Below are 15,181 nucleotides of genomic sequence, written 5' to 3'. Positions count from 1 at the left end.
GTGGCAAATTGTTTTTCAACAGAAAACAAAAATAAGCGGTTCTTCCCTGTTTAACTCCATTTTATTTATTTTGGTGCCTAATGAACAACCAGGGAGAGCATTTAAGCTTTTGGTGATATTGTCAGAGATACTAGGTGAAAAATCTGTGCCCATGAGCAAAGCACTTAACCCTAATTGCTCTGGATAAGAGTGCCTACTAAATGACTTTTGTAAATGTACTGTATTAAATTAATCACGATTTCTTGTTAGTCAGAAAAAGTGTCTAGTTCTCCAGTGTACCACTGTGGGGCGCAGCTGTGCAGTGGTGACTGTGTAGTTAAGGGATGGTAATAGGGTGAGACTGGCCCTAGACTTGCCCCCCTCCAAACATGGAATGTAAACAGACTTGTCTCTTGAAGCCCTATTTATTTTTATTTCAAATCTGGATGACACTGGGCCAATTGAGCGCCGCCCTATGGGACTCCCAATCATGATGGTTGTGATACAGCCTGGATTCAAACCAGGGTGTCTGTAGTGATGCCTCTAGCACTGAGGCGCAGTTCTTTAGACCGCTGCTCCACTCGGGAGCCAGAATGCTCCTTCAACAATTTTAATAGTAGAGCAATTCTTTTGAATCAGCAGAAATGAAAAGACAGACATTTTCCTTATTTGAGACTTCTTATTATCTTCCTGCTTTCTATGAAGGCCATCTGGCTACAGACTAAAGGACAAGCGCTCTCTCTGATGTTCTGGTTGAAATAGGACATCTCACACACATCAATGCCCTCAATCCAAAACACAGGGCTCCAAGCAGTCTTTTCCAGTGATAGTATACAGGTGAAAATGGCTAGACAGATTGCTGTGTAGGCAGAATGCTCAAATACACATTCAATCTTTGTGTCAAAAAATCCAATAGTTTAATAGTTCCATTTTTTTATTTGATTTATTTACTCAACATTTCTTATCTTATCCTCTGTGACATCAGAACAGAGAAGCTATTAAAAGAGCTATTCGAGGAGCAGACAGTTATCTGAGGCCCCTCTTACACGCTCCAGATTAACTTTGTGAAGAGGGGAACAAAAAAAATATTTGTTTAAGCGAGATTTTGTGTGTGTGTGTGTGTGTGTGTATCTATCTGTGTCTAGGGTTCTCTAACCCGACTGTATATAGCTGTTACTCCTGCACATTGATCTGGTACTCTCTGTATATAGCTATTACCCCTGCACATTGATCTGGTACTCCCTGTATATAGCTATTACCCCTGCACATAGCTATTACCCCTGCACATTGATCTGGTACTCTCTGTATATAGCTGTTACCCTTGCACATTGATCTGGTACTCCCTGTATATAGCTATTACCCCTGCACATTGATCTGGTACTCTCTGTATATAGCTGTTACCCTTGCACATTGATCTGGTACTCCCTGTATATAGCTATTACCCCTGCACATTGATCTGGTACTCTCTGTATATAGCTATTACCCCTGCACATTGATCTGGTACTCTCTGTATATAGCTATTACCCCTGCATATGTAAGCATTTTACGGTAAATACCTGTTGATTTTGGCACATGACAAATTATTCAAATCCCAATTTTGAGATTCTAATTTATTATTCAAATTGTCTGCAAGTGATTTAGAACATACTTTAAAGCATGCTTGCTAAGGTTAGCTAGAGCCAGCCAGAGAATGAACATCAGTCTTACAGAACTCCCTGTCGGGTCACTATAACAAGCGACTGGCCTCGAATCTACACAGTTGAACACAATTGTCAACGTTTATGCTCGGAACCTGTGATCATCATATTTATCATACCAGGAGGTGGTGTGACATCTCACAATACCGTCACAGAGGACTTGAGTCAGTCAAGAGTACAGTAAGATAACCGTCAGAGGACTCGTAGTGAGTCAGTCAGAGTACAGTAAGATAAAACCTTACAGCTGGCCCACCTCCTGTATTGGCGGTGTGGCTGTTAGAGAATGCTGTTAGAGAATGCAGTACTGCGTTTGTTTGTGTTTTCTCTTATGGCAGAAGTAGCCCTGGCTGCTACTGTCCTCTCATAGACGGGCGGCAGGGTAGCCTAGTGGTTAGAGCGTTGGACTAGTGGACTAGGTTGCAAGTTCCAACCCCCGAGCTGACATGGTACAAATCTGTCGTTATGCCCCTGAACAGGCAGTTATGCCCCTGTTCCTAGGCCGTCATTGAAAATAAGAATTTGTTCTTAACTGACTTGCCTAGTTAAATAAAGGTAAAATAAAATAGTGGGGCCATAGGGCCTTCTCCATTTCCCAGCCACCAACCCAACCAGGCAGACAGATGTCACCTTCAGCCTCCTCCCCCGGCCCTCCCTCTGAGCTCTGGCAGCCTGCACCCCCAGACAGGTAACTGTCTGGGTTATTCATATCGTCTTCCTGGTCTCCTGATACCTCTCTTGACCTTTGTTCCTCAATCTTTCTCCACTATATCTCGCTCTCTTTCTGTTTCTTGCTCTCTCTCACAGTTTGTTCTAGTAAATCTGTCCTCCTTCCTCTCTCTAGGTGAAAACAACATCCCAGCCTCTGTCCTCCATATCCAGCTGTTAGGCACCAGGACAGTTCAGGTGAATAACATCCCAGCCTCTGTCCTCCATATCCAGCTGTTAGGCACCAGGACAGTTCAGGTGAATAACATCCCAGCCTCTGTCCTCCATATCCAGCTGTTAGGCACCAGGTCAGTTCAGGTGAATAACATCCCAGCCTCTGTCCTCCATATCCAGCTGTTAGGCACCAGGACAGTTCAGGTGAATAACATCCCAGCCTCTGTCCTCCATATCCAGCTGTTAGGCACCAGGTCAGTTCAGGTGAATAACATCCCAGCCTCTGTCCTCCATATCCAGCTGTTAGGCACCAGGTCAGTTCAGGTGAATAACATCCCAGCCTCTGTCCTCCATATCCAGCTGTTAGGCACCAGGACAGTTCAGGTGAATAACATCCCAGCCTCTGTCCTCCATATCCAGCTGTTAGGCACCAGGTCAGTTCAGGTGAATAACATCCCAGCCTCTGTCCTCCATATCCAGCTGTTAGGCACCAGGACAGTTCAGGTGAATAACATCCCAGCCTCTGTCCTCCATATCCAGCTGTTAGGCACCAGGTCAGTTCAGGTGAATAACATCCCAGCCTCTGTCCTCCATATCCAGCTGTTAGGCACCAGGTCAGTTCAGGTGAATAACATCCCAGCCTCTGTCCTCCATATCCAGCTGTTAGGCACCAGGACAGTTCAGGTGAATAACATCCCAGCCTCTGTCCTCCATATCCAGCTGTTAGGCACCAGGTCAGTTCAGGTGAATAACATCCCAGCCTCTGTCCTCCATATCCAGCTGTTAGGCACCAGGTCAGTTCAGGTGAATAACATCCCAGCCTCTGTCCTCCATATCCAGCTGTTAGGCACCAGGACAGTTCAGGTGAATAACATCCCAGCCTCTGTCCTCCATATCCAGCTGTTAGGCACCAGGTCAGTTCAGGTGAATAACATCCCAGCCTCTGTCCTCCATATCCAGCTGTTAGGCACCAGGACAGTTCAGGTGAATAACATCCCAGCCTCTGTCCTCCATATCCAGCTGTTAGGCACCAGGACAGTTCAGGTGAATAACATCCCAGCCTCTGTCCTCCATATCCAGCTGTTAGGCACCAGGACAGTTCAGGTGAATAACATCCCAGCCTCTTTCCTCCATATCCAGCTGTTAGGCACCAGGACAGTTCAGGTGAATAACATCCCAGCCTCTGTCCTCCATATCCAGCTGTTAGGCACCAGGACAGTTCAGGTGAATAACATCCCAGCCTCTGTCCTCCATATCCAGCTGTTAGGCACCAGGACAGTTCAGGTGAATAACATCCCAGCCTCTTTCCTCCATATCCAGCTGTTAGGCACCAGGACAGTTCAGGTGAATAACATCCCAGCCTCTGTCCTCCATATCCAGCTGTTAGGCACCAGGACAGTTCAGGTGAATAACATCCCAGCCTCTGTCCTCCATATCCAGCTGTTAGGCACCAGGACAGTTCAGGTGAATAACATCCCAGCCTCTGTCCTCCATATCCAGCTGTTAGGCACCAGGACAGTTCAGGTGAATAACATCCCAGCCTCTGTCCTCCATATCCAGCTGTTAGGCACCAGGTCAGTTCAGGTGAATAACATCCCAGCCTCTGTCCTCCATATCCAGCTGTTAGGCACCAGGTCAGTTCAGGTGAATAACATCCCAGCCTCTGTCCTCCATATCCAGCTGTTAGGCACCAGGACAGTTCAGGTGAATAACATCCAGTGTTAAGCTGCTTTAAAGAGAACATCCTTAATCTACCAGACCTTGATTTGTGAAGTGTGCGCTTGTGCACGACCTTGTCTGTGTGCTTGTTTGTGGTTGCATGTGTCCATGCACACATCTATCCCTCTGTGTGTGCACGTAAGGGTCATGGGCAGGACACGGTACAGGAATTGACAGGCTCAGATATGGTCTTGAGGTCATCCACTGTCTCATTGCCAAGGTAACCAGGTGTCTAGTCAGGAATGTCCCTCATTTGCTGTGTTATAGTGACAACACATTTTACATGTTAATATTGCCAAGTATTTCCTAATGAATCTATACCGGTAGTCCTTTGTTTTGTGATGTCTGGCTGTGAAACATGGTCACTGTGACAATATGGACTGTTGTAATAACTCCCAAAACAATCGAATGCCTTTCGATTGAATGAAAGCCCCTCAATGGCAGATTTTGTTTTGCATTTTTCAAACACATTAAACAGCATTTCCCTGCAATCTAGAGCCATAATCATTATGCTGAATTTGATGTAAAAATATATATTTTAAATAATTTATGCATGTCTAAAAAATGTAAATACCTCTCGAGTACAATTTAGTAATTACATTTCTAAAGTCTAGCAATGCTGCCAGTTAGTATGCCAGACAAGCTAACTACTCTAACTTGATTGATAGCGGGGGGGGGGGGATTCTACAGTGTGCCGCAATGAACACAATCCAACTCTCATCTCGCCTAATGCTGGGTGGGCAGGAGTAAGGCTGGGCGGGCAGGAGTAAGGCTGGGCGGGCAGGAGTAAGGCTGGGCGGGCAGGAGTAAGGCTGGGCGGGCAGGAGTAAGGCTGGGCGGGCAGGAGTAAGGCTGGGCGGGCAGGAGTAAGGCTGGGCGGGCAGGAGTAAGGCTGGGCGGGCAGGAGTAAGGCTGGGCGGGCAGGAGTAAGGCTGGGCGGGCAGGAGTAAGGCTGGGCGGGCAGGAGTAAGGCTTGGCGCTCCACTTTGAGCAGATGTTTGGTAACATCACAGAATTAAGCTGGTGTTTTCATGCTCGTCTTTTCCCCGCTCCATTGCTGCACCAAAAAAATCCCCTGAGCCTCTGCACTGGCTCCAAACAGAGCTGCGTTTTTATTTGGGGGGGGGGGGGCAATATGATTAAAGATACAGGGGGAAAGGATGGGGGTGGAGAGCTTGAAACTGCCAGCATCAAGGCTCACAGCACGCTCATTGATGTCGTATATCACGCTCTGAAATGACAAACCCCTCAACACCCCTTTGCCTCATCTATCACCACTACATGGCCTCTCTGCCCTGCCCCCACCGCCACTACACGGTGACAGGGCAAACACCCCTGTGTGTGTGACCCCCCCTCCCAACCATGGGCAGAATAAAGGGGGCTTCATGGTCCATGCAGACACCATCAGAACTCACCACACTCAACCCTCCCTGCTCTGACTGGCCTGCCTGGACTGTAGCCGCTGTGTGGGCTTTAAACTGTAATCTGATTGGCTGATTCATGATTAATCCACACATTGGACAGTACTGTGTACTTTTAACATGCCAATACAGGTTCTTAGATTTTGATACATGCACTGTGCATGTATAAACATAAAATGCAGTACTGTATCCATCAGAGTGGGACCAAGCTCTGTCTCTCTGCGATCCATCGGTCTTTCCTATTGTTCAGTGTTATTGGTCATTTCCTGGTTACGTGCCCTGTGATTGGATTACTTGTATTTATTTAACTGACTTGCCTAGTTAAATAAAGGTTAAGAACAATTTCTTATTTACAATGACTCCCTACCACATGGCAAAAGGCCTCTTGCGTGGACGGTGTCTGGGATTATAAAAAATATATATATATTATAAATTTAGGACAAAAGTCACGACAAGAGAGACAACACTACATAAAGAGAGACCCAAGACAACAACATACCAAGGCAGCAACACATGACAACACAGCATGGTAGCAACACAACATGGTAGCAGCACAAAACATCACAAAGGGCACGAAGGTAGAGACAACAATACATTACGTGAAGCAGCCACAACTGTCAGTAAGAGTGTCCATGATTGAGTCTTTGAATGAATTGATTGAGGTAAAACTGTCCAGTTTGAGTGTTTGTTGCAGCTCGTTCCAGTCGCTAGCTAGAGCGAACTGTAAAGAGGAGCGACCCAGGGATAGGTGTGCTTTGGGGACCTTTAACAGAATGTCACTGGCAGAACGGGGGTGTTATGTGGAGGATGAGGGCTGCAGTAGATATCTCATATAGGGGGAGTGAGGCATGCGCCGAATACAGTGAAATGCTTACGAGCCCCTAACCAATAATACAGTTTAAAAAATACAAATAAGAGTAAGAAATACAAGTAACAAGTAGTTAGAGCAGTAGTACAATAACAATAGTGAGACTATATACAGGGACTATATATACAGGGGGTACCGAGGTGAGAGAGGAAAGTCTTGATTTAACTTTAGCCTGCAGCTTTGATATGTGCTGAGAGAAGGTCTGTGTGCCATCTAACCATACTCCCAAGTACTTGTATGAGGTGACTACCTCAAGCTCTAAACCCTCAGAGGTAGTAATCACACCTGTGGGAAGAGGGGCATTCTTCTTACCAAACCACATGACCTTTGTTTTTGAGGTATTCAGAATAAGTTTAAGGGTGGAGAGCTTGTTGGACACTTACGAAAGCTTTGATGTAGAGTATTTAACACAGAATCTGGGGAGGGACCAGCTGTGAGGGGTTCAGATTACAGAGGATGAATCAGCCAGATGCTGTGAGGTGAAATACCTCTGTCAGACCTATTCCATCCAAAGAATACGTGGACTAAACCAAAAACACTCCAGACTTAACCTTTCTGTTCATTGCACAATGGCTTTGTCCTTAAATGTCCTCCGAGTATATTGGTGTGCGGGTGAGAGAGCTTGTTTAAGTGGGTGCACATATAATCGTATCTTTCTTTAGAGAATGTATAGTGTGTATCTTATGCGTTCCACTGTATATAGGGGGGAGAGACGGGAGGGGAGAGATGGGAGCGGTGAGGTGAGGGCAGAGCTAAGGGGAGAGGAGAGAGCTAAGGGGAGAGGAGAGAGCTAAGGGGAGAGGAGAGAGCTAAGGGGAGAGGAGAGAGCTAAGGGGAGAGGAGAGAAGAGAGCTAAGGGGAGAGGAGAGAGCTAAGGGGAGAGGAGAGAGCTAAGGGGAGAGGAGAGAGCTAAGGGGAGAGGAGAGAGCTAAGGGAGAGGAGAGAGCTAAGGGGAGAGGAGAGAGCTAAGGGGAGAGGAGAGAGCTGAGGAGAGAGGTCGGGGGGAGAGAGACGGGAAGAGAGGTCGGGGGAGAGACGGGAGAGAGAGGTCGGGGGAGAGAGACGGGAGAGAGGTCGGGGGAGAGACGGGAGAGACTGGGGAGAGAGGTCGGGGGAGAGAGGTCGGGGGAGAGGACGGGGGAGAGACGGGAGAGAGGACGGGGGAGAGACGGGAGAGAGGACGGGGGAGAGACTGGAGAGCGGACGGGAGAGAGAGGACGGGGGAGAGCGGACGGGGGAGAGAGCGGACGGGGGAGAGAGCGGACGGGAGAGAGAGCGGACGGGAGAGAGAGCGGACGGGAGAGAGAGCGGACGGGAGAGAGAGCGGACGGGAGAGAGAGCGGACCGGGAGAGAGAGCGGACGGGGGAGAGAGCGGACGGGGGAGAGAGCGGACGGGGGAGAGAGCGGACGGGAGAGAGAGCGGACGGGAGAGAGAGCGGACGGGAGAGAGAGCGGACGGGAGAGAGAGCGGACGGGAGAGAGAGCGGACGGGAGAGAGAGCGGACGGGAGAGAGAGCGGACGGGAGAGAGAGCGGACGGGAGAGAGAGCGGACGGGAGAGAGAGCGGACGGGAGAGAGAGCGGACGGGAGAGAGAGCGGACGGGAGAGAGAGCGGACGGGAGAGAGAGCGGACGGGAGAGAGAGCGGACGGGAGAGAGAGCGGACGGGGGAGAGAGGTCTGGAGAGAGATGACGGGAGAGAGGTCAGGGGAGAGAGGTGGGGAGAGAGGTAGGGGGAGAGTTGACGGGAGAGAGGTGACGGGAGAGAGGTGACGGGAGAGAGAGGTCGGGAGAGGAGAGAGCTAAGGGGAGAGGAGAGAGCTAAGGGGAGAGGAGAGAGCTGAGGAGAGAGGTCGGGGGAGAGAGACGGGAGAGAGGTCGGGGGAGAGACGGGAGAGAGAGGTCGGGGGAGAGAGACGGGAGAGAGGTCGGGGGAGAGACGGGAGAGACTGGGGAGAGAGGTCGGGGGAGAGAGGTCGGGGGAGAGGACGGGGGAGAGACGGGAGAGAGGACGGGGGAGAGACGGGAGAGAGGACGGGGGAGAGACGGGAGAGCGGACGGGAGAGAGAGGACGGGGGAGAGCGGACGGGGGAGAGAGCGGACGGGAGAGAGAGCGGACGGGAGAGAGAGCGGACGGGAGAGAGAGCGGACGGGAGAGAGAGCGGACGGGAGAGAGAGCGGACGGGAGAGAGAGCGGACGGGAGAGAGACGGGAGAGAGAGCGGACGGGGGAGAGAGGTCTGGAGAGAGATGACGGGAGAGAGGTCAGGGGAGAGAGGTGGGGAGAGAGGTAGGGGGAGAGTTGACGGGAGAGAGGTGACGGGAGAGAGGTGACGGGAGAGAGAGGTCGGGAGAGGTCGGGAGAGGTCGGGAGAGAGGACGGGGGAGAGACGGGAGAGAGGTCGGGGGAGAGACGGGAGAGAGGTCGGGGGAGAGACGGGGGAGAGACGGGGGAGAGAGGTCGGGGGAGAGAGGACGAGGGAGAGGTCGGGAGAGAGGTCGGGGGAGAGAGGCGGGAGAGAGGTCGGGGGAGAGAGACGGGAGAGAGGTCGGGGGAGAGAGACGGGGGAGAGGTCGGGGGAGAGAGACGGGGGAGAGGTCGGGGGAGAGACGGGGGAGAGACGGGGGAGAGGTCGGGGGAGAGACGGGGGAGAGGTCGGGGGAGAGACTGGAGAGAGGTCGAAGGAGAGACGGGAGAGAGGTCGGGGGAGAGACGGGGGAGAGGTCGGGGGAGAGACTGGAGAGAGGTCGAAGGAGAGACGAGAGAGAGGTCGGGAGAGAGGGGGGAGAGAGGTCGGGGGAGAGAGGACGAGGGAGAGGTCGGGAGAGAGGTCGGGAGAGAGGACGAGGGAGAGGTCGGGAGAGAGGTCGGGAGAGAGGTCGAGGGAGAGGTCGGGAGAGAGGACGGGGAGAGACAGGAGAGAGGTCGGGAGAGAGGTCGGGAGAGAGGTCGGGGGAGAGAGACGGGAGAGAGGTCGGGGGAGAGACGACGAGGGAGAGGTCGGGAGAGAGGTCGGGAGAGAGGTCGGGAGAGAGGACGAGGGAGAGGTCGGGAGAGAGAGGACGGAGGAGAGAGGTCTGGAGAGAGGTCGGGGGAGAGGTCAGGGGAAAGAGGACAGGGGAGAGATGGGAGCGGTGAGGGGGGGAGAGACGTGAGGGGGGGAGAGACTGGAGCGGTGAGGGGGGGGGAGACGGGAGAGGTGACGGGAGAGAGGTCAGGGGAGAGAGGTGGGGAGAGGGGTAGGGGGAGAGGTGACGGAAGAGTTGACAGGAGAGAGGTGACGGGAGAGAGGTCGGGAGAGAGGTCGGGAGAGAGAGGTCGGGGGAGAGAGGAGAGAGGACGGGGGGAGAGAGGACTGGGGAGAGACGGGAGAGAGGTCGGGGGAGAGACGGGAGAGAGGACGGGGGAGAGAGGACGGGCGAGAGAGGACGGGGGAGAGAGGACGGGGGAGAGAGGACGGGGGAGAGAGGACGGGAGAGAGGTCGGGAGAGAGGTCGGGAGAGAGAGGTCGGGGAGAGAGGAGAGAGGACGGGGGAGAGACGGGAGAGAGGACGGGGGAGAGAGGACGGGCGAGAGAGGACGGGGGAGAGAGGACGGGGGAGAGAGGACGGGGGAGAGAGGACGGGAGAGAGGTCGGGAGAGAGGTCGGGAGAGAGAGGTCGGGGGAGAGAGGAGAGAGGACGGGGGAGAGACGGGAGAGAGGTCGGGGGAGAGACGGGAGAGAGGACGGGGGAGAGAGGTGACGGGAGAGAGAGGTCGGGAGAGGTCGGGAGAGGTCGGGAGAGAGGACGGGGGAGAGACGGGAGAGAGGTCGGGGGAGAGACGGGAGAGAGGTCGGGGGAGAGACGGGGGAGAGACGGGGGAGAGAGGTCGGGGGAGAGAGGACGAGGGAGAGGTCGGGAGAGAGGTCGGGGGAGAGAGACGGGAGAGAGGTCGGGGGAGAGAGACGGGGGAGAGGTCGGGGGAGAGAGACGGGGGAGAGGTCGGGGGAGAGGTCGGGGGAGAGACGGGGGAGAGGTCGGGGGAGAGACGGGGGAGAGGTCGGGGAGAGACTGGAGAGAGGTCGAAGGAGAGACGGGAGAGAGGTCGGGGGAGAGACGGGGGAGAGGTCGGGGGAGAGGGGGGGAGAGAGGTCGGGGGAGAGAGGACGAGGAGAGGTCGGGAGAGAGGTCGGGAGAGAGGACGAGGGAGAGGTCGGGAGAGAGGTCGGGAGAGAGGTCGGGAGAGAGGGGGGAGAGAGGTCGGGGGAGAGAGGACGAGGGAGAGGTCGGGAAGAGAGGTCGGGAGAGAGGACGAGGGAGAGGTCGGGAGAGAGGTCGGGGAGAGAGGGGGGGAGAGAGGTCGGGGAGAGAGGACGAGGGAGAGGTCGGGAGAGAGGTCGGGAGAGAGGACGAGGGAGAGGTCGGGAGAGAGGTCGGGAGAGAGGTCGAGGGAGAGGTCGGGAGAGAGGACGGGGGAGAGACAGAGAGAGGTCGGGAGAGAGGTCGGGGGAGAGAGACGGGAGAGAGGTCGGGGGAGAGACGACGAGGGAGAGGTCGGGAGAGAGGTCGGGAGAGAGGTCGGGAGAGAGGGTCGGGAGAGAGGACGAGGGAGAGGTCGGGAGAGAGAGGACGGAGGAGAGAGGTCTGGAGAGAGGTCGGGGGAGAGGTCAGGGGAAAGAGGACAGGGGAGAGATGGGAGCGGTGAGGGGGGGAGAGACGTGAGGGGGGGAGAGACTGGAGCGGTGAGGGGGGGGGAGACGGGAGAGGTGACGGGAGAGAGGTCAGGGGAGAGAGGTGGGGAGAGGGGTAGGGGGAGAGGTGACGGAAGAGTTGACAGGAGAGAGGTGACGGGAGAGAGGTCGGGAGAGAGGTCGGGAAGAGAGAGGTCGGGGGCGAGAGAGTCCTGGAGAGAGGACGGGGGAGAGAGGACTGGGGCAGAGACTGGAGGAGAGAGGTACTGGGGAGAGACGGGAGAGCAGGTACGGGAGAGACGGGGAGAGAGGACCGGGCGCGAGAGGACGGGGAGAGGAGAGGACGGGGGAGAGAGGACGGGGGAGCGAGGACGGGGAGAGAGGATCGGGACGAGAGGGTCGGGTAGAGAGGTCGGGAGAGAGAGGTCGGGGGAGAGAGGAGAGAGGACGAGGGAGAGACGGGAGAGACGAGAGTGTCCGGGATGAAGACGGTACGGGAGAGAGGATCGGGGAGGAGAGGACGGGAGGGAGAGGACGGGCGAGAGCGGCCGGGGAGAGAGAGGGACGGGGAGAGGAGAGGACGGGAGAGGGTCGGAGAGATGAGAGCGAGGACGGGGGAGCGAGGTCTGGAGAGACGGTCGGGGGAGAGGTCAGGGGAGACCGAGGACAGGGGAGAGAGATTGGGAGCGGTGAGGGTGGAAGAGACGTGGAGGGGAGCGTTGAGGGGGGGAGGAGACGGGAGCGGTTGAGGGGGGGGGGGGAGACGGGAGAGGTCAGGGGAGAGAGGTGGGGAGAGGTGACGGAAGAGTTGACAGGAGAGAGGTGACGGGAGAGAGGTGACGGGAGAGAGGACGGGAGAGTCGGGAGAGAGAGGTCGGGGGAGAGAGGAGAGAGGACTGGGGAGAGACGGGAGAGAGGTCGGGGGAGAGACGGGAGAGAGGTCGGGGGAGAGACGGGAGAGAGGTCGGGGGAGAGACGGGAGAGAGGTCGGGGGAGAGACAAGAGAGAGGTCGGGGGAGAGGACTGGGGAGAGATGGGAGAGAGGTCGGGGGAGAGACGGGAGAGAGGTCGTGGGAGGGACGGGAGAGAGGTCGGGGGAGAGACGGGAGAGAGGTCGGGGGAGAGACAAGAGAGAGGTCGGGGGAGAGACGGGAGAGAGGACTGGGGAGAGATGGGAGAGAGGTCGGGGGAGAGACGGGAGAGAGGTCGTGGGAGAGACGGGAGAGAGGTCGGGGGAGAGACGGGAGAGAGGTCGGGGGGGAGAGAGGACGAGGGAGAGGTCGGGAGAGGAGGTCGGGAGAGAGGTCGAGGGAGAGGTCGGGAGAGAGGACGGGGGGAGAGACGGGAGAGAGGTCGGGAGAGAGGACGGGGGAGAGACGGGGGAGAGGTCGGGGGAGAGAGGTCGGGGGAGAGAGGACGGGGGAGAGACGGGGGAGAGAGGTCGGGAGAGAGAGAGACGGGAGAGAGGTCGGGGGAGAGAGGTCGGGGAGAGAGAGAGACGAGGGAGAGGTCGGGAGAGAGGTCGGGAGAGAGGACGAGGGAGAGGTCGGGAGAGACGGGAGAGAGGTCGGGGGAGAGAGGTCGGGAGAGAGGTCGGGGGAGAGGACGAGGGAGAGGTCGGGAGAGAGGTCGGGAGAGGAGGACGAGGGAGAGGTCGGAAGAGTGGACGGGGGAGAGACCTGAGAGAGGTCGGGACAGGGAGAGGGGAGAGAGGACGGGGAGAGAGGACGGGAGAGAGAGGACGGGAGAGAGAGGACGGGAGGGAGGAGAGAGGACGGGGGAGAGAGGACGGGGGAGAGAGGACGGGGGGAGAGAGGAGGGGGAGAGAGGACGGGGGAGAGGGACGGGAGAGAGGACGGGGGGGAGAGTCGGGAGAGAGGTCGGGAGGAGAGAGAGGTCGGGTAGAGAGAGGAGAGCGGACGGGGGGGAGAGAGAGAGGGACTGGGGAGAGGACGGGGAGAGAGGTCGGGGGAGAGACGGGAGAGAGGTCGGGGGGAGAGCGGGAGAGAGGTCGGGGAGAGAGACGGGAGAGGAGGTCGGGGGAGAGACGGGAGACAGGTCGGGGGAGGGGAGACTGGAGAGAGGTCGGGGGATGAGACGGGAGATGGTGACGGGAGAGAGGGTCGGGAGAGGTGACGGGAGAGAGGACGGGGGAGGAGGGGAGATGGTGACGGGGAGAGAGGTGACGGGAGAGGGTGACAGGAGAGAGGTGACGGAAGAGGTGACAGGAGAGAGGTGACGGGAGTAGAGAGGACGGGAGGAGAGGTAGGGAGAGAGGGAGAGAGGGTGACGGGAGAGAGGTGACGGGAGAGAGGTGACGGGAGAGAGGTCAGGGGAGAGAGGTAGGGGGAGAGGTGACAGGAGAGAGGTGACTGAAGAGGTGACGGGAGAGAGGTGACGGGAGAGAGGTGACGGGAGAGAGGTGACGGGAGAGGTGACGGGAGAGAGGTGACGGGAGAGAGGTGACGGGAGAGAGGTCGGGAGAGAGGACGGGGGAGAGACGGGAGAGAGGTCGGGGGAGAGACGGGAGAGAGGTCGGGGGAGAGACGGGAGAGAGGTCGGGGGAGAGACGGGAGAGAGGTCGGGAGAGGTGACGGGAGAGAAGTCGGGAGAGACGGGAGAGAAGTCGGGGGAGAGACGGGAGAGGTGACGGGAGAGGTGACGGGAGAGAGGTCAGGTGAGAGCGGTAGGGAGAGGTCAGGGGAGAGAGGTGACGGGAGAGGTGACGGGAGAGGTGACGGGAGAGGTGACGGGAGAGAGGTCAGGGGAGAGAGGTAGGGAGAGTGGTCAGGGGAGAGAGGTCAGGGGAGAGGTCAGGGGAGAGGTAGGGAGAGAGGTCAGGGGAGAGAGGTAGGGAGAGTGGTCAGGGGAGAGAGGTCAGGGGAGAGGTCAGGGGAGAGGTAGGGAGAGACAGGAGGGGAGCGGTGAGGGGGGGAGAGGGCGGGAGGGGGGGAGAGACGGGAGGGAAGCGGTGAGGGGGGAGAGATGGGAGGGGAGCGGTGAGGGGGTGAGAGACTGGGGAGCGGTGAGGAGAGGGCAGAGCTAAGGGGAGAGGAGAGATAGATAGATAGGGGAGAGGTCGGGTGAGAGATAGGGGAGAGGTCGGGTGAGAGATAGGGGAGAGGTCGGGTGAGAGACGGGAGAGAGGTCGGGGGAGAGACGGGAGAGAGGTCGGGGGAGAGACGGGAGAGAGGTCGGGGGAGAGACGGGAGAGAGGTCGGGGGAGAGACGGGAGAGAGGTCGGGGGAGAGACGGGGGAGAGAGGTCGGGGGAGAGACGGGAGAGGGTCGGGGGAGAGGTCGGGGGAGGTCGGGGGAGAGAGGTCGGGGGAGAGACGTCGGGGGAGAGACGTCGGGGGAGAGGTCAGGGGAGAGGTAAGGAGACAGGTCGGGGGAGAGGTCAGGGGAGAGACTGGAGAGTTGGTTGTCTAGGTATTGATTGAAAGGAAGACCAGCAGACACTAGGCCCTCCATGGAATGAGTTTGACACCCCTGTTCAAAGCTCTCTCTATTTTCTGAGGTAGCTTCCAGGGACATATTATGGGCTGTAACTTGTGTCTCTCTGTCCTCAAACAGTAGTGTTACTGCAGTCCACAGACAATGCAATCACCATCACACTGCACGCTGCCCTATCCCATCTGGACTAGAGGAATACGTATGTAAAAATGCTGTTCATTGACTACAACTCAGCATTCAACACCATAGTACCATCCAAGCTCATCATTAAGCTGGAGGCCCTGGGTCTCAACCCCACCCTCTGCAATTGGATCCTGGACTTTCTGATGGGCCACCACCAGGTGGTGAAGGTCGGAAACAACATCTCCACCTTGCTGAGCCTCAACACTGGGGCCCCGCAAGGGTGCGTGCTCAGCCCCCTTCTGTACTCCCTGTTCACCCATGACTGCGTGATCAAGTTTGCAGACAACACAACAGTAGTGGGCTTGATT

The sequence above is a fragment of the Oncorhynchus kisutch genome, linkage group LG21, assembly GCF_002021735.2.
Source record: "Oncorhynchus kisutch isolate 150728-3 linkage group LG21, Okis_V2, whole genome shotgun sequence".
Lineage (NCBI taxonomy): Eukaryota > Metazoa > Chordata > Actinopteri > Salmoniformes > Salmonidae > Oncorhynchus > Oncorhynchus kisutch.
The sequence above is the reverse complement of the archived record's forward strand: the minus strand, read 5'-3'. Positions refer to the sequence as shown.